Source organism: Dysidea avara, chromosome 7, assembly GCF_963678975.1.
Source record: "Dysidea avara chromosome 7, odDysAvar1.4, whole genome shotgun sequence".
Lineage (NCBI taxonomy): Eukaryota > Metazoa > Porifera > Demospongiae > Dictyoceratida > Dysideidae > Dysidea > Dysidea avara.
Window position 1 is genome coordinate 7274684 of NC_089278.1, and position 21113 is coordinate 7295796.

The window sequence follows — 21113 nt, forward strand, 5'->3', positions numbered from 1 at the left end:
TATATCTGAACAGTTTATGTGACCACATTGCTATATATGTGACCACAGTGCTATATTGGTGACCACAGTGCTATATTGAGATATAAAGGTAGTTATAGCTTGTGTGTGTGGGCAGAAGACAATTAGTTACATAGTGCCCGACTCTAAAATCAAGTCAAGGATGATTACCTGGAGAAGAAAGCACCCCAGAGCCAGAGGAAAAAGCACTCCAGGGGGTCTTCAAGGTATGTCTGTATCCAGAGCAAAGTCACTTGCTCACTGAAAGTTGCTTGGTGAGTATCAAATAGTTTCATGCATGTTTCACTCCAGCTGGAACTTGGAAGTTCTTTAAATCAGTTAAAGCACTGCCTTGCTCGTGCTACATGAAAAGTGGAAAAGCGTGCTTTATATTCCATACTGTGCTAAAGTGTGCTATATTTTCCTTTGTATGGCAATAAAGCACACTTTGTGTGAATGCGACACAACCATAACCACGACCTATGGAGACACACAATTACCCCCACTAACAAGGCTGTCAACAATGTTACCATATCAATTAACAATAAATTAATGGCTATGCACACAAATGTTTGTAATTCCACTACAACAATCATCCTTAAATTGTTCACTAAACTGTCCATCATTGTAAGTCCAGCAACTTCTTGGTTAGATCCAGTGGCAGCCTGATATTGATGCTTCAACTTTGTTGCATTGATGGCCACACTCACGAACAATGATTAGATAGCTGTACAAACTGTCCATTACTCACGTACACCATAGCCAGCCTTCCTCAGTCGTTCTCCTCGTCCTCCTATCCCACTACTAAGTGAATTCTGGATCTGACGGATCACAAATTGTGTGATAACTCGATGTTAATGGCTACAAATTAACTTCTGCGGCTAATAACGAGTATGCACTAGTTTTTCACTGCTATCGTGGTGTTCCAGGTCACGATAAACTGCATTATATGATTAAATTCTTCTTGATTGCAACTCCAGATTCATACATTAAACCAGTTAAAGCACCTCGTACGTTTGTGCACTATGGAAAATATAGCACTCAGGTGTGGTCTCGAGCCAAATATACCGTATAGCTGGTAATTTTTGAAAGGTTTTTAATTTTGGATATTTCGAAGAGGTCCTTCTCTTCAAAAATAAATTCCAACATCCGGTTGTTCTTTGAAAACAAATTCCCACAAGTGAAAGCAACAATCCAACTTTTGCGATTCGCTTGTGATTTCTGGAGTTTTAGCTCAGTATTACTGATGATAATGGGTAAACTGTATCATTACTGAGCCAAAAACCAGAAAACAGGTGATCCAGAATCTGAATTGATGCCTAAGGTAGATGGCTAGCTATGATTGAGGGTAATCGAGCCAGTGACTATACTCCGCTTGAGACTCCCTCAGTCTTCTCTCCAGTGCAAAGGAATAGGGATTATTCCACCAGTAAGTCAGTTTTTGGCAAACATTCATGCATCTTTATAATTTGTGACACGAATTTCCGTTTATTTGAAATCCATCTGGACTTCGAAATATGCACTCTTCGAAATTAAAATCTTTCAAAATTCAGATTTTGCATCTTGTGCAAAATTTTCTGTTTCGAAAATAACCCGCTATATGGTAGCACTTGGCTTCACCTCACGCTATTTGTCTCTCGACCACACCCTCGTGCTATACTTTCTGTATTGCACTCACCTCGGTACTTTAACTAGCATACAGCACTAAAAAAGTGGACTCAAGACAAAATATTGCAATCAGCTTTGCCTTGTGCTATATTTGTTTCTCACCCACTCTTTCAGCACTCGTGGCAGTACTTTAACTATTACATAAAGAACCCTGTGTGGGAGAATCAAAGCAAAAAAACGGTTCTATAAAAGCCATACGGAATGCAACCGACATTGGGCAGTTATAGAACACTTTGATAGACCCACAGTTCTATATGTATATATATATATATATATATATATATATATATGGCCAGTACAACCAATTAACCAAGCCAGTGTAGGCTAATAGCCTGTGCAGCACTGCCAGTCAACCCAACCAGTAAGACTAGAACCACTGGATTTGATATATATATATACATATTTGAAGATTTCAATGACGGTTGCCTCTGGTCAGCAGCAGTGAACCTCCTTACTACATTTTTGTTCACATATAAGGACAAGTCCTAGGAATACCACAGAAATATGCTTATTAAGTACCACAATCGAAAACTTTTAGCTGTTAAGAAGACAGACTAGACCCATCAAAGTCCACAAAAAGATTAATGGAAGCACAACGCCTATTCTACCGATGATAAGAATACTCTGAAAGATTCTAATTGTTTCATGTGTCTTGTGTGTACTTCAAGTTGATGGCTCTCTATACCAGTTAAAGCACTGCCTAGGTTAATGCTATACATCAAATATAGCACTCGAAAAGTGGTCTCGAGACAAACTATAGCACTTGGCCTTGCCTCATGCTATATCTCTTGCCCACTCTTTTCTATTTGATGTATAGCACTTGCAGTAGTGCTTTAACTCTTACATAAAAGTGCTTTTCAATGCATAAATATTTAATTGTAATGGTAGTATTTGGGGGGCATCATTTTGTTTTGGGGGAATGTCTACACACAGTATTGCATCAGAGACCTGTGAAAATGCTATATAGGCCTGATCTACTAGCCAAGTCATCAGTCCAATATGCAGAAAAATTACAGACCAGTAATAATTCAATCTTTTTTTTGGCTCAGCATGTGCCAAGCTGCACAGGAACTCAAACATTTTCTGCATTCAACTTAAACTCAAACAACAATGACTCTGTGTAGAAACAGAATTTTAAAATCATAGGTATTATCCCACTGTCACAGTACTAGCATTTTAAACATCTAGAAGAATGAGTTTCATTACAGAATCATCTGAAAAGTTGTATAGTATACCACTTAAAGTACTAAAAGGTTGTGAATGACTGACAGTCATGACTTAAACATCATAACATCAAGGCTTACCAAGTTCCATCATTGTTTGAGACTCTTAGTGAATTAAGTCGATTGCTTTGGAATGTGTACCATAATGGTGACTTGCAGTTTCAAGCCACCATAAATGGTACCTTGTGTAAGATCAGTGGCGTAGCCAAACCCAGGCAAGCCAGGGCATTGCCCTGGCATCAGACTACTTGCCCCACCATCAGCCACCCACAGTAATTAAAGACATGGGCTGGATAAAGTTAGCTACTCCATTATTGTGAGATAGCCATAACTTAACAATACTAACCGCATTATTTTTGCTGATGTTTTAAGTTTCTTTCCAAACTAGTAGATGTATCTAAGGGATATTCCCTACAAGTAACTCAATTATGTACAAACAATAGGAGGCAATAAATAGAAGCGAGATCATGTGATTACAAAAGACCGCATAGCATTGTGACAAGGAGCATGAAAGTATATATTGTCTATGCAAGGAGTGAAGGACAAGGAATGTTATTAATTCAGATGGACAGTTAACATTTGAATTAACTTACGCAGCTATTGGTGTGGTCAAAACTCGGATCAGAGAATATAGAGGTGGGATATTCGAAGCATTAGCACCCGCCTAGCCGTGTCAGATATTACTTAGTGATAGTTAATACGGTATGGAATAGTTTTTCAGTCAGCAATTGTTTTCTTTTTTTGTTTCTAGGCTGACAACTGGCAGGATATAGTCATCACGTGATACAACACTAAAAGCGCCTTGTACTTTAATTCAGGTTTCTTCATAGTCTGGTATTAAGACACAGAGATGTATGTACAGAATAGGAAAGCCAATAGCTAGCTAGCATTTACTTAGAATAAGGTTAAGGTTCATCTTGCATACAGTAGAGTAGGTGAAGTAGCTATGCGTAGTGATGCATGCACATCTTTAAAATGCTATACTGATGTCCATATGAAGATGGGCATATGTATGTGTGTTGCATGGCTGAAAGGCTTGCCCGCCCAGTGCCCTAGCATAGCAAAAAGTCTGGCTATGCCGCTGTGTAAGATACCATGATTATATTGATTACCAGGATCAACAAAGTAGTAGTAATATCAAGACTGTGTGAGTGCATGGTAACAAGGATGATAAGGATTAGGTATTTGGAAGACATTCTTTATGTAATCTACAACTTCATTCTGCAGCATAGCATGGAAAGAGGAATACAACACTCCAGAATTTCCTCTGAATTAACTATTTCTGACAAAGGTAAATACTAAATCCATTGGTTACATCCAGTAAGACATATTCAATGCAGGCATACCATATATCATTCTTACAAGAATCTCTACAACAAAGAAAAAAACTGATTGTGACATTGACTTATCACAAACAGCATTCAGACAATGTATTCTGTTATCTTTGCTATTCTACAGGTTTGGAAGCATTAGTTATCAGGCAAGGACCAACACTATAGCTCATTTGCAAGTGTTTTGGCATTACCCATGCACTCTTTAGTTAACATTAAATAATCACCGCATGCAAAGCTGATCCTCAAAAGGGTTTTAACTCTGTAATAGTCTTAAAAAATATAAAAATACTTGTTAAACTGCTAATCTGAAACTCCATAACAGCCCTAGGTTGGGAATCTTTGTTTAAATGTAACCAGTAGGTTACTCACAGCTAAACAATGAATTTATCAGGCATGTCTGGCATTTGCAAGCTTGGTGATCAGTCAGCTGCTGTGAGCTGAAATATATAATAATGAAGCATGTACTTCAACCATTAAATTGCAATTGTTTGCATACATACAGACACATTTAAGCAGCCCATTACTTCAGTACTTTTATATAGTCACCAAAGCAAACATGTGCAATTGTTATACATGTTTTGCTGTCTAATAATAAATAGTTGTCCAACTGATAATTCATCATTTTCTGACCTTGTTAAGTATATTACATACTCACATGCACACTCACAAGCCTCCAGTAAATGATATTGTTACATTGTATGCTACAAAGCATGTATGTATACCAGCCGTAATTACAAAGTGTTCGTAATTACCGATACAGCGTAATGCGTAATTATGCTTTTGTGGTTATGCTAGTGCGGCGAGATTACAATTACAAAACATAATTTTTTTTGCAGCCTACCGTACAAGAAAAGCAGTTTTCCTAAGAGAAATAGCATTTCAGTCGACTAGATGATTAGTGGTGACAGTAAAGGTGCGAAGAGTGGACACGTGTGGCTTGCAAGTTTGGGAAATGGATGTAAAAGATTATGCACTTTTATGGCATTTCCATGGTGAAAACTTTGATCGGTCATAAATGTGTCAGACATTTGAATGAAAAGATTTTGAAATATTTTTTTAGCAGGTGAAGCAGTACTATGTACAAATAAGCCAAATTTCCAGAACTTGAGTAATTCCATCCATGAGTTATTGAATGTTGCTCAGCTCAACATGTACATGGCCAGGGTATTTTACATAGTTCCATTGTCAGTATTCTTACTATCTACTATATAGGCCTTCAGTAGCCTTCTTGCAGGTTTCTAGTGGGATAGTATTTAAACAAATAAACAATTTGATAAATTTATTTGTATGTAGCGAGATTCTTGCTATATATAGAAGCCAAGCTTGATGATATAGTAGCCATACCAGGTCACATGTATGTACATCAAACATACGTTAATGTATTTTAAGTTCCCAAAGTGCTGGCATAATATTGATCTACTACATATAGCACAGTATTTGTATATTCAACACCCGGGCTCTTTCCTTACATATGTTATTACAAGGATATCCCATTATGATATGTCACGATGTCAAGTTAGTAATTAGAGCCATGAGATGCAAAATATTACACAATAAACACATCATTTAATTGTTTAGAAGACACTAAAGTGATGTGATGTATGTGTGTGTAGCTGTTGAGACATTATACAAGCTTTTATTTTTTAAACCAAGCACACATCCATAGCCAGCCACAGCGGTTCCCTGAAATTGGCTTATGAAAATTGCACATCTGTCCGCATCCACATGACCCGAATGTCATGATAAACACTTCATGATGTTGGCTCCATGTCTTTACAGCTTTAGTCTTCTCCACATTAGGAAGTTAGACACAAAAACAGAAATTTGATGAACAAATTAGGTGATTAGTCCAAAACAATTAAGCAGAAATAATTTAACTTACTGATTAAAGGCTTAATTGTTGCTGATTTTTTGTTTTTGTAGGTTTTGGGATATTTCTGCTAAAATGAATTATCCACAGACTGGCTATGCTGTGTAGTGCAACTCATGACAGATGTGCTGGAGTATATTATGGACCTCTTCATGCCTACAATAAAATCTTGATAAAGCTTTGGATTAATTATGGGTACGGTTAGCCCTTAAACCTGCATAATCCAGAAAACTGGATTTAAACTTAATAAATACGCATGCCTTGCACAAAGTGCTGTAACTTTCAAAGCATCTATCCTATGGCTATGCAATTTATGTCATTCTACTTGTGATGTAACAAAGATTAAAACGACACCTAGGGTTTTACCCTAACACTAAATGGTGAGGCCAAAACTAGCCATGATAATAACTTTTTGGTAAGGAAACACGCAAACCCTTTACATACCTTTACAAAATGGTCGATAACTCAATGGTAGTTGTTCCTTTCACTTTGCAACAACTTCCAATCAATTTGTCATGCAATTTTCTATCAGACCATATATGACTCACATGAGTAAACCCACAATCAAAATTAAACACATGGCAAGAATTTTGAAACACGGAGGCGCAACTCATCGCTGTTCATTGCTTCATAACAAGTAAGCCACTGTAGTTACAGTGTTCATTTAACCTTCTCCAAGTAGCCCAGTGAACACATATTTAATTTATGTGTATTTGTAGGCTGTAAGAATTTAGTTACCCCACCTAGTGTCACCATGCATGCCCATATTGTGTAAACACGCATTTCTGAAAAGTTCTCTGCGGGTTTAAGGGTCAAAGCTTGGCTGTAAGTGACTCATCAAACTAAGCGAGATGGAGTCCATGTCAAAAGACAGCATTAATTTTGCTCTGGTTGCCTGCATATTCAACCACCGACTTTGGCATCATTTTGACAAACAATAGTTTATGCTATCAGTGTTGACTATGGCTTGTTAGAATTACTTAAGAATGGGTTAATAGCTCTAGCAGTGAATCTAGCTAACATGTCATGAGATACAAATGAATATATAAGAATTATCAGAATTCTCCATAGAAAATATATTTCAGAAGACTGTGTTCTTGTATCATTGAAATGATTTTTCGTGTAACGATCTTCATTTGTATCATCCTGTTTGCCAAGAGTTGTTCTTTCTCAAAGTACTTGTGAATTTCCTAGCAAGCACAACACCAAATCATTTCTCTAACATACCATCACTTTTAAATTAGACATATAGTAAGAAAATTGTACAGTTCCAAGTACACACAAAATCCATAGAATTTTCACTGAAGGCACATGTGACAATAATCAGTATAATATCTACACTGTTACATATCACATTTCCCCATTGAGATATGGTAAGCCTTCAATATTATCAGCTGTCACTGCCAAGTATTACATTACACTATCACCACCTCAGTCAATCCCATAAACCTCATTACAAATTGAAGTAATTTGCGGTATCAAACCACTCAGAAAAGAGATGCGATAAGAAAGTTATAGTGTTACTAGGTATGTGTAAAGTTCCTAGAATTTTCATTGGATGTGTGTAGCAATAATTGTATCTGTACTATTAAATATCACCTTTCCTTGTCGTAAGTTATTATCTCAATTATCACTGCCAAGGGTCATACACTGTACATCTCCATCAAACACCATGAAAATTGCCAAGCTGTAAATGGCTGTAGCCTTCAAAAAAATCGAGGGTCAAGTTAACAAAGTTGTGATTTAAAAACAGCAGTCAAGAAGCGGCTGCAATAATGTTAATGTCAATCATTAATACCATTGCAGGCAGCCACCTTAATTTAATTGGCTTTTTGAATGCTGCAGACACTTGTCTGTCTTGCACCCACACTAACTTTCCTTGGCCACACGCCACACTATATCATACATCTTGAACAGAACATTCATTTTTGTAACACTCATTTTTGTATTCTTTCATTTCTAAAGCCTTCTATATACAAAGTTAATAGAGTATCTTAAACACATTAGGATTTTGCCTTATAACTCTTAACTCTTAGGTGTTAGGCAGCACACCCCACTTCTCCCAATTGGTATCTGAATTTGTTAATGCCACGCAAAGACATGTTGAGCAAGACAAATAAAATGAAGTTTGCTTTATGAATTTAGGTTACCAGGCATGAGCTTCCTAGGAATTTTTTTTTGACTATTTAATTTTTTCATACTTATTTGTCTCATTGAGTTGTATAACAAACCATGTGGGCTGTTGGCTCAACAAACAGGATTCAAAAGCATAAATCATCATTTTAAAAAGTCAGTTCCACTATTAAATACTGCCATACTTAATGATATATCCTTACAAGCCACAATAATTGATGCAAAAATATACCATTTCCTTGTTGGGATTTCCCTGATGTAATTACAAGGATAACCTGCTGATCGCATCATACTCACCACAAAATCTAAAGATGGCAAATGGACTCATCTATTGTGCAACAGCTTTGAAATAAATTCGCTGACTTATCAAGAAGTATGTATATAACAACTTATCTTATCAGATATTACACAATTCAGCAAAATTACGTCGTTATGGCATTAATTTATATACAGATCCTCTGTGTCTGATCATCATTATTATAGCTGTTTTGTACCAATTTGTACCAAAATGTATTCATACCACTTTTAACCCTTCAAAGACCAAAGTCCAATATATTGGATGCAAGTACATGGGCTGGTATAAGCCGTTATAACTACTTATCAGCACACAATAGAAAGAATTTGCTAACACCATGATACTCACTATGAAATTCCTGAGAAAATCACACCAAGTATTGCTTTTTTTGAAGAGAATCTCCGCTGCTAGGCCACCAAGAAAAAGTAGCTCTTTCATTATCACCCGCAATTACTGTACACCTGCTACTTTGCTACTTTGATTGGCCATATCTCGATTGTGCTTCATCCTAACGCATCAAACTAAACGCTGTCAGACTCAGCACGTGATGGCAATTCGATTTGTATACAAAAGATCACATGACTATCTCATGAATTTGCGATAAAGAAATAACGAAGTGGACGTTCAGTGGAGATGACATCGCCTGTTCATTGCTTCATATCACAAGTACTGTTTTGTGTAGAACAAAACTGCTTGATATTACTGTTGTGTATGAAATTACCACTAAGTCAATGCCAAACAATAACCCGTCTTCATTTTACAGAAGACCACTGCCTTCCTTATAACACAAAGTTACGTGTTCCTCCATACTTGAAAATTAATTCGGTCCTTGAAGGATAAATTAATTAAGACATGTAGTGAGAAAGTCTCATACGTACCACTTATGCATAAAGTTCCTAGAAATTTAACTTAGGATAACAGTATATGTATGATTAAATCACACATTTCCTCATTATGTACAAAACTTCAATATTATCTATCGCTGCTAAGTAGTATTACATCACTCTATTGCCACCTTGGTCAGTACTATAAAAGAGCAGCAATGACTAGCACAGTCACAAGCAACAATTTCTACAAAAAATTAAAGTTTAGAATTGTAAAACTGCAAATATCATCTGATAAAGATGTCTTTGCTAATGATTATTTTGGTGGTTGGTATTTTGGTACAAACTGTACCAGTTACAAGAGGTCAAGACTGTGAAGGTATAACACATGACAACAACAAGACAGCAAAAGCCAGCAAACTAGAGCACCTCTACTGTGCTGTACGGTCACTCAGAAGAACTACTCAACAATTAAACTCAACAATTACTGATCAACTGTCTGGGATTGACATAAACACCAACACTGTGCCAATTTTGATTGAAGTATTTGAAAAGTTTTCTAACACCTGTAAGAAATTTACCACAGCAATGTCACTAAAACACCAGTTGCAGCAGTACATGTTGAGTGACAGTGGCCCAGTTCTAAATTCTAGTCAAGTAAAATCTTATTCTTCAATGCTGGTCTCCTTACAAACAATAACTAATATCTTGGATGATATTGAGTTTATCCAACACAAGAGACACTGTGTAACTCTGACAACAGCACACTATGAGAAGATTTACTATCAAAATTTTGATAACACTCCACTGTTGGATGTGATGATTAAAGAACTGGCCAATTGGTTGAATTCCATCCGCAAAAGTGTAATAGCAAACAGTATAATGTGTATCTGCAAAACAGTTTATGAAAGCATTTAAGAAAATAAATGGAAATGTGTACTTATATTTGGTTTGTATGATGCATTATATTGTTTAATTATATATGTGACCGGATCTGTGAAACACAATTGCGCATTTTTCGAATTCCTGTTTATTAAATATTAGTATTCTACTTAGCCAAGTGCACCTGCTGACAAAGTTTCTGCCTCATATGCCAATAACTTTTGGAGTTACAGCCCTACAAAGTAGCAACAACATAATGATTGATTTATACAGCCAGTATAGAGAAAATAAATTACAGGCGCTTACGAAAACGGTTGTACCTTATGAACTGAATGACATACGGAGTTGACATTTGCACCATCATGTTTGCCATGAGTAGGGGAATCGATAACTGGGTAAGTTTTTCCTTTCATCACCTTTCTTCACTGCACACAAAGGTGAAATTTATGAAGAAAAACTGATTGCGTACAATCGCTTTGACGTGACGTAAACAAATGCCCATAACTTGTGGTCTACTGCAACGAAACAACAATTTGTAAACTTCTCTTGAGCAGGCGAATAAGATGATATCCAAGTTTTTGTTGACAGTCCCTTCCTTCACTAAGAAAAAGACAGTCAAAAATTTATGGATTTTTTCAACAATACGCAAGTATTTCACCCATTGTATTCAATGCTTTATATGTAGTTTAAAATACCTTTAAACAAAGTTAAGGTTGAAGATGACAGCGCCCCCAAAATAATCATCCATAGACACAAGACAATAATAGGAATAACAATGCTTTAATAATAATATTAACGCAAACGCAGTAGCATGTGGCATCAGTCGGCCGTTTGACAAGTGGCCGTCAAGTGTTACAAAGATGCCTCCAAAGCCAAAAGGCAAGTCAATTGCAAAGAATTCAACAGAAAAGACCGCAAGGCAGAAGAAGAAAGCTCCGCCCAAGAGGCCTCCAGCCAAGACTGGATCACGAGCCAGCGAAGCGTCCAGGGATTCTACTATGGCAGGACAGAAGAGAAGGGAAACCGAAAGCACTGGAACTCCCCTTGCGAAGAGATCGAAGATACACCACTTAACAGTAGCAGGCATCCCGGACATCGTGTCGGCAGTGGTGAAGGCTATGCCACAGCCTCAGGACGGAACTTCGTCTATGCCTCGAAGAAGATCGAGTCGTCACGTGCAGGATAATACTGATCAGGCTAGCCAAGCAACGCACAGCCGCAGTACTCCGCCCGTCACCGACCCCCAGGATAGCACTGACGAAGAAGACGTTGAGAAAGAAGATTTCGGTAAGTTAATATATATTGTATGTGTTATGTTGTGACAGTTAATTATTCCTTTTCACCGCCATGCCCAAGCTTTATATAACGCACACCATGCTCATGCTCCTTTGTAATGCGTACCATGCCTCAACTATTTGATGTGTATCTGCTCATGCTCCTTTGTAATGCACACCATGCCTCAACTATTTGATGTGTATCATGCCCAATTAATGTGCACCGTGCTTTGTGCCATGCATGTCTAAGCCTTTATAATACAATGTTGTACCACTCAATAACACAATTCAAAATAATATACAACATAAAAGCTGGCAGTATGTTTATACTTGCATATCCCCTTTCTCATTGCCTTTTTGTCCTGTCCCGCAGCCTACGATGAGTCCCCTGATGGCAGCCAGCTCTCCCATATCCAGCAGCTGGGACTCCATTCTGACTATGACGAACTTCTCAGCATCGACAGTGATGATTCAGACACTCCATTCCCATCCGAGAAGTTACATCCACCGGTGTTAATAAGCAATGGCCTCCCTCCCATCCCATTTAGACTTGTGAAGCATATGGAGGATGGACTGTTTGTAGAGATGGCAGAGCTTTTGCCAAGCTACCTCGACTCAGCCGACTTCAATACTGATGACCAGCATATCCATAAGCGACCCCCCTGCAGTATCCGACATCATTGATTGGGTCCAGTGCTTTGCAATCTACATGGCAATCATCTCCCGCCAAAAGCTCAAGCGGGTTTCTGACCTCCTAGGATATCAAAGTCTAATAACAGGGGCATCACAGGACTGCCGCAAAGGCCAGTGGGTAATATATGATTGCCGCTTTCGCCTTAAAGCATCAGCCTCTCATATCAGTCAGTGGTCTGTTATAGACGTCACCATCTGGAATATGACCTTCCCAGAAAAAGCTATTCAGTGTCATCAACCGCAAAGATCCAACCCATCTTATCCAAACCCTTCCCAACGGCCACAGCGCCAAAACCAACCAATCTTCCTGGACTGGAATGACAGCCCAAATGGATGCTCCAGGCTTCCTGCCGCTACAAACACATTTGTTACCATTGTGTCCACAACCCTAGAGCTCAGGACAAGCATCACAAAGCTTCCCAGTGTACGTACAAGCAGAAGGACAGGCAGCACACCAACCAGTCATAACTCTAATTCATTTCCATTAGCTGACTCATTTTCTTTTTCCCCTTCCTTTTATGTACATTGTACACTATGTATTTATGTGCAAATAGCATTGTTACAAATATAAGGCTTGTGCATTGTCGTGTTATAGCCACAATGTATATCTCAAGCTGGCTTGATCTTGGTGGTGCACTGAGCATGGCAAGCCCATATATTGAATAAGTTGTGGATGCAATATTAAAAATTTGTGAGTTAGTGCACGCAAAACTCATGTATAGGTTGTGCATGTACCACGCAGTGGTTACAGTCTAATTGTTATCAACACCTTCTCTCCTCTGCAGTGGTGACGGAGTGGCACATTATTGGTGTGCACACTAAGGACTTGCATTGCAACTACACTCACTGGATCTCAGCTTGGACAAACCACATAAGCAATCAACCATCTGATGTCAAAATACCACCTGCAGCCAGGACAACCAAATCACCACTAGATGTAAGCAACTGGAAAAAATCACTGGCAGATCACCCTAATAGACCATTGGTTGACTTCTTCCTTTCTGGAATCACAGTGGGCTTCCGCATTGGCTTCAAGCAACAATCACACCCATTGAAGTCCTCCAAGCGAAACTTAAGTTGTGCTCTTCAATACCCCGAAACAGTGGTAAGCTATGTACCTAACCAAAGAGATTGCTCTTGGATGTGTTGCTGGCCCGTTCCAAGAATTTTTAGTCCCACATGCACATGTTAGCAGGTTTAGGGTCATTCCCAAACACCACCAACCAAACAAGTGGAGACTAATTGTTGACCTCTCCCATCCAACTAATGGCAGTGTCAATGGAGGCATCCCAAAAGAATTGTGTTCACTAAAGTATATCACAGTGGACTCAGCTATTGATTACATTAAGCGCACAGGCCATGGCACACTGTTAGCAAAAATTGACATTAAAAGTGCCTTTCGCCTCCTGCCAGTTCATCCAGCCGATCGCCACCTTCTTTCAATGAGATGGGATAAACAGATTTTCATTGACACCTGCTTACCTTTTGGGCTCAGGTCCACTCCTAAGTTATTCAACATCCTGGCTGACTTGCTGTCTTGCATCCTTGAGCAATAGCTGGTGACACCAGTTATGCATTACCTGGACGATTTTCTCACCATGGGTCCGCAGCATTCCCCATCGTGTGCCAATAATCTCCAGGTAATCAAGGACACTTGCTCCACGTTGGGAAAACCTCTCGCCTTAGAAAAAATTGAGAGTCCTTCCCAGTGTCTGACCTTTCTAGGGATCATCTTGGATACCCAACTCATGCAGGCTCGCTTACCTGATGACAAACTTATATGAATACGGAAGCAAGTTGCAGTCTGGCTATCCCGCAAAAAGGCTACAAAAAGAGAGATCCTATCTTTGGTAGGCCTTTTACAACACACCACTAAGGTGAGGACTTTTGTGTCTAGAATGTAAGGGGCAGCAGCTGGTCTAAGAAAACTATCTCACTTCACACATCTTACTAGGGGCTTCCGCTCTGACCTTAGGTGGTGGCACCTCTTTGCCACACAATGGAACGGGCTCAGTTTTATCAATGGATCTCCCCCCAGACCATGTAATCGTTACAGATGCATCAGGGTTCTGGGATTGTGAAGCAGTATTTGGATCTCAGTGGATGCAGCTGGCACGATCGAAGAAATGGGCACGGATGGACATAATGGCAAAGGAGCTCGTGCCAATTGTTTTAAGCTGTGCTGTGTGGGGACCACTACTATCAGGCAGCAATGTAGAATTCAAGTGTGACAACAGCAGTGTCGTGGACTCAATCACCAAAGGATCCTCGAAGGAGTTAATGATTATGCACCTTTTGTGCTGTCTTTGGTTTTTCTCAGCCCATTTTGATCTTAAAATCTCGGCCTGCCATATTCCGGGCATACTGAACACTGCTGCTGACCAGCTGTCCAGAAACAAATCACCAGAATTCTTAAAGCAGAACCCTCACATCTCCAGCATCCCCACAGCTATCCCATCACCACTCTTAAAGCTCATATCTCCCCAAAGACGAGACTGGACTTCCTCCTCCTTCTTGTGCCACTTCAAGTGTACCATCAACAGGCTTCAAGAGCCTCCACCCACCAGCAAACAAAAAACTCATAGCATGTGACTCCCTCACGGGTCAATGTCACCTCCCCCAACAGTGTTGATACAAGCATGGGAGTGCCTGGCGTGTGACCCTCATCATGGGTCAACGTCAGCTCCCCCAACAGGAGTGTTGACTCGCAGCTATGCCAGTTTCAGCTCCTGCCTCTCCAAGTGGAGTGCCGCCCCTATGACTCGCTCATGGGCCAATTCCACATGTTTCAGAGGGTAGATCAACACATGGCTGCCCTGTGCCAATGTTGGTCATGCCACTCTGATGCAGAGCAGCTGCATTTGCAGCATCTCCATTCCTGAAAGAGGGAATATGATAGTACCTGGTCTCTAGGAAGGTTGCTTATAGTATTAAGACCCAGTCATGGCTTAAAGGAAGGCCTTTGGTGCATGGAATGCCTCTAGGCACCAAATTCCTTCCCAGCTCAAGTATCGGTACACCTGAAAAATATAAGACCTGGCAGGCATTTGACCCCAAAATATTATGACTGAAAAATATTTTAAAATCCAACACGGCAACCGGGACCAGGTGCAGATACCAAACCACCACCACTAACATCAGTTGGTAGGAGGTGAAGAGCTACCAGTGCTGTATGCCCTGGACGGGTCAAAGATGAGTTAACTAATTAAAATTAAACTGTATAAACAAGTACACAAAATATTAGAATTTTCAACTAGAGTAGGGACCAGTGGGGATATAAGTATATGTTAAAGCATAGGCGCGAGTGCTATATGAAAAATAAAGTACGAGGCGCACGGCCGAGTACTTTATTTTTCATATAGCACGAGCAAGGCTATGCTTTAAATGATTTATGGAACTTTCTAGTCGTGTAGCTTCACCATTCACTAGGACTCGTAATTAACAAGCGTTGCACGAACTATTAGCAGCCTGAACGCACACAAACTAGTTTAACAAAGTAACTCACGCGTATTTCACCATAGTTTGACATAGTAGACATTCATCGCGTCTTTTGGCAGGTTTTACTCGCAACCCACAATCGATTCTATTGTGAGTCACATGGTGAAGTATTTCCGTGATATCTCCAGGACTTGTCCGTTTACATTAACAAATGTAACAGCAACGTTACCTTCTCCCACCCATCATCGAAGCATTTAGGTATGTCTATAAAAGTAATCCAGTGGTGGAACTAGTATTGGCTGGGGTGATTGATTACCCAGCACGGCGAGGCTATCAGCCTTCACCGGCTTGGGTGATTAGTCGTACTGGCGCGAGCCCCGTAGGCTATTAGCCTATACTAAGACACGTGAGCAAGAGTGCTTTATTGCACCGCAAAGAGTGCTTTATTGAACGAATAAAGCACTCTTTGCGGTGCAATAAAGCACTCTTTGTGGTCGATGAAGCAGTTGGCCAGCTCAGAGTGTACTTTATGAAATTTAAAGTACACTTTTCCCTTTGATCTCACCCATGCAAAGTTCTATAACACTTCTTATTGTTTTACTTTTTACTGTAATTTAATATCATAGACTACTCCAGCTCGTTTCAGCACTTTTTTTTTGATGTGCTATGGTCCCTACTCTAGTTGAAAATTCTAATTTGTTGTGTACTTGTTTGTTAACTTTTTGTAAATAATTATTATGACTGGTGAACACACGCATACCGCATCTGAAATGGCGCCGCACGCCCCAGCTATATCAGTTATTGTCTTAAAAGTGAAGTATCCATTACGCTTCGTTGTCAGCTATGTTCAACTCGTTACACAGCAGTACGAGTCAAGAACTGTTCGAAAAGCACCTCTGCAATCAAAATAGCTACTATGAAAAGGGAAGCTATCACGCGCTATCGCCAAATCAACACTTGTCGCTGTCAGCAAAGATGAATAGGACACAAAGGAGGACACTGGTAAGTCCAGGAAGAATGCATTGTACATACTGTGGTATGCCAAAAGGCACCTCTCGGGCCAAAGCAACGTCAAAAAGTAAAAAAATCAAGCCCGTACCCTTAGCCATTATCGAGTTATGCTTGTCTGAAGACATCAGTCAGTTACTTACTCAGTCAGTCAGTTACTCTCAGTCAGCAGAAAATTCTGTTAAATAATTTTTTTTTTAAAAAGCAACTTTTTGAAGGCATTTTGGCTTGATCTGAAAGCTTCTTTGGGTTTAGTTTGACCTAACCAATAGTGCTTCATCATTATCTGGGCTGATTTTTGGGTGATGTTATTTTGTGGGCCATGCCTACTCCCCTGTGGTCCTACTATTGTACTGTATGATTTAGGCTTGCACGATTGTGTCGGGTTTTTGCAGATCCTGTCACAATTAACAAATTTGCTGTAGAATTACAATAAACACAAGACAAAACCTTATTGTGCACTCTGTAGCCAAGGCACCATCAGAATAAAGTAAGGGGTAATGTGACTACTCTATTAGAGTTTTTGACTGCCTATTAGAGTACCTCAATCTTGTGCAAAGCATGTTCTTTCTAGAGGGCATGTCTCCAGGAAACATTTGTGCATTTTCTTTGCATTTGGATTCTTCATTATAAGCATGATTACAGGAAAATAGAAACCCACCTTCAGCTTCATACAGCCATTTGAAATAACAGAACTTAGCCTCTCAATTCAGAAATCCACCATGAGTAAATTTTCTGACATCAAGCCTCAAAATATGAGCCTACATAGCTGCTCTGTATGCATATAGCAATTAACTAAAGGTCTGTGCCATTACAGTGGCTCCGGACTGTATTCCCTACATAGTCAAACAGCTTGGTCAGTCATAATTGTCTCCAAGAGAGCTTATCTTATTAACTGTCCATAGATATTGAATTTGTAGTTTGCAAAAGCTTCTGGTAGGGGCGGATCTAGAAAATATATTGACTGGTTTCCAATTCCAAAGTAGAAAAGCAGCTGCTATATTTATGCCTTAACAAAACTGTCTCTATAGCTGTAAGGAGTTATATTTAGAGGTGCTTACTGTAACTTCCGTGAAGGTGCTGGAGAAGCAACTTGAAGTGATTTTATGATAAATCAAAGCTATTTATGAGGTGTGACCACTTTAATAGTACATAACAAGTGTAAGAAAAATTAGAAATTTTACATTAGACTAGGAATAGAAAGCAATGAAACAAGGGTGGTCATCTATATCAACAGCTATACTAGTTTCTACTTCAATCATGACTGAAAAAGGGATTGAACGTCCACTAGCATAGCTTTAGATATAGATGACCTCTCTTGTTTCATTGCTTTTTATCTCTATGATCCCAGCTTAAATGTAAATTTTTCTTACACTTGTTTATTTACTTTGTAATAATATAATTCATTACTAATGAATCATTGCATACCACATCAAAAGAAAGAATAGCATCAAACAAATTGTAAAAAGTAATTGCCAAATGCATACCTCAGCTACTAATTATACTGAAACACAAAATGGCCATTCCATTTCAGTTTCCACTCGTTGCACATCATTACAAATGTAGAAGCACCTCTGCAATCAATGTTCACTTTAGCTACCAAAACAATTATTCTAGCATTAAGCTTAGTGCATAACCAGCTTATTTATTGTACTAGCTGCAATTAGTGGTACGCATCTGCCATTCACTGAGGTACAGTACCGCTCAAACACAATGTCGTCTTGTGAGAGTGCGAACGATTAAAAAATTTGCTAATTAAAGGATGTGGCATCTGTTTCGCTTGCGAGTATTCATCCCATTTGAGCAGTACAATAAATACTTTAGGTTTAAGGAAGAAAATCCATTCCTCCTGGAGGAAGACTTGAGTGTGGCCCCAACTAGACATTGGGTGACCTGCAGTTCGAATCCTGGGGTTGGAGGGATTTTTTTCCCTTACTTTGGCCCCTTTTCTGTTACACCTTTTCAGCTGTAAGTAATTTAAAATAAAATGATTATAGACCTCCTATCTCCAGTTGAGGGAGTCAACACACACAGCACACCTCACTATTGATCACTGATGTGCTGAGTAGCATTGCAGATCTCACTATTGATCACTAATCTGCTATGAGCTCTCTTTTATATACAACAATGTGAAAAGTGATTGTGGGTTTACATTTTGTGCAAGATATGATGACATGATGATGTTTTACTAAACCCACAATCAATCCATCCATCTACTAGAGTATAAATACACCCACACCATTTTCTAAGTCAGTTAGAGACCGCCCACTCAGATCTTCATGGCTTGAAAAACCTCGGCTTTGCCTCAGGTTTTTAATATCATGAAGATCCTTGTGGTAGGTCTCTAACTATTACATAGGTATGTATATTGTATACATCAATACTGCAAACTTCAAACAGAAATTAAATATTTCAGTAACTATGTAACTGTTGATTTGCTAAAAAAAAAACTCTACTGTGAGGCCACTTTCCGTTATGGTCATATTAAGAGGTTATCAGTAATAGATTTGGGTCCCATAGGTGGCTTTTTAACAAGGTTTCACTGTATTAGAAATTGTAATGGAAACTTTTATGTATCTCATTAGAGATGCAACAATTTCACGTATCGGTGATATGTTGAGGTCATTGATACAAAGTTAAGTTGTATTGATTACATTTTAATGGCTGACATTCTCATGAATCAAATAATTGTATGTTGTACATGTAGATTCCAGGCTTTTACAAATGGTTATTTAGTGAGAAAAGGAGTTTCTTCATTTCCAAAAAAAGTAACAAACACCTATGTTTATATGCTGCTTTGTATCATGTGATATATCACTATATATACCACTTTAGTGTGGGAGTTCAAAGGCTCCACTTGGGGTTTAACTAGTATATTATTTAGATATTACCAGGGTAATATCTTGGGAACACGGTTTGTTCATGGCTTTGATTCCCAAAGATATGAGACGCTTTGACTTGTTTTATTGAATGACACAGAGCATTTTATTGTGGGTTTTAGATTACACATTAGGCAAGGCTCAGTGTAGTTGCTAAATTTAGATTATTTGACAGTAACTAAACTATATTCGATCTGTAAAACAATCGCTTGGGTGATGCATGGATGCGTATTTCTACCCACTGCATGGTGGGCGTGTCAGCCATTGAGCAGATCACGAAACAAGAATATGACAACCACGTGAGTAGCTTATAATTCTAAGTACTTAACTTAATGTACTTACTGTCATAATAGTGAAGGTTCTAATGTAGTATTAACAACCCATAGATCCTTTACACCCCAAAAACCAATTCCACAATCGAAAGTTCCTGGCATGTGTTGAAATATAATGACATAAGAATAACATTCTGAGAGCTATCTGCTGATGCTATTGAAACCACCATCAATCATCAGATGCTGGGGTGAGTGCTCAGGGTGAGTGTGCCCTGAGTGATATATATCACATGTACCATGAAACCACCTAACTTCAAAGGCAAATTCCAGGTTACATATCTTATAAACCCTGGCTGGCCATGGTACATTTAAGTTAAACCATGGCTGGCTATGGTACATTTAAAATATAAACCATGGCTGACCATGGTACATGTAAATGTACCATGGCCTTGATATCTGATGAGGTGACGTTGTTTGTTTTTATAAGAATCCTGGCAGTATTCGATTGTGGGAGTTTATTATTACTCACGTGATGAACACCATGAACCCGATTTTGCATTCTACAGCACTCATACGAAGGCGATTCGACACCCTTACCATCCTATGAGTTGACAAACGGAAGTTTAAGGTGAGAACTAGTGTCATGGTTAATTTACAATCGCGTGTCCGCGTGTTTGATTACGTACCATGCCCACGTTTCGTATATCACGAGATAACCACTCTACAGCAAAGCTTACCCCTCTGGATGTTTAGAAAACATTGTAAACAGTGGTTAAACGATGTAGCAACTTTGAAACACTTGTTAAATCGCAAAATTGAGTGTTTCCGTGATATTCATAGGATTTTCCCATTTATGTTAACAAACATAACTGCAACATTACTTGCTGCTGACTCATAATCGAATTTTACAAGACTTTCTATATAATAAATCCAGCGGATTGCCTCGTATTGGCTTGGGTGATTAGTTGCCCACCACAGTAGGCTATTAGCCTACATGGTACATATCAGTTGTATCACGTGCCCTCGTGATTTGCCTGATATGTACACCCACGCTCTCGGGCCTAACGGCCCTTGAGCTTGGGTGTACATATCAGGCAAATCACTCGGGTACATGATACAACTATTATATGTAACACTTTCACACCTCAGATCAAAGGAGCCGCCCGGGCTACATTTCATATGTAGTCCAGGCTACATACGAAATGTAGACTGAGCTACAACCTGGCAGTGATTATATAGACGTTGATGCTGAAATCGATTGTGGGGATCGATTAATACTCACGTGATTAGGATGCACGACTTGGATTTCGCTATGAAAACCAC

The 21113-nt window shown here is 39.0% G+C and overlaps 1 protein-coding gene across 1 annotated transcript in view; it reads right to left on the reverse strand.

Moving 5' to 3' along the window:
• The window catches only part of LOC136259871 (EF-hand calcium-binding domain-containing protein 6-like), a 61119-nt gene that overhangs the window by 32687 nt on the left and 7319 nt on the right, over positions 1-21113 (reverse strand). The gene's annotated exons all lie outside the window — the stretch shown is intronic.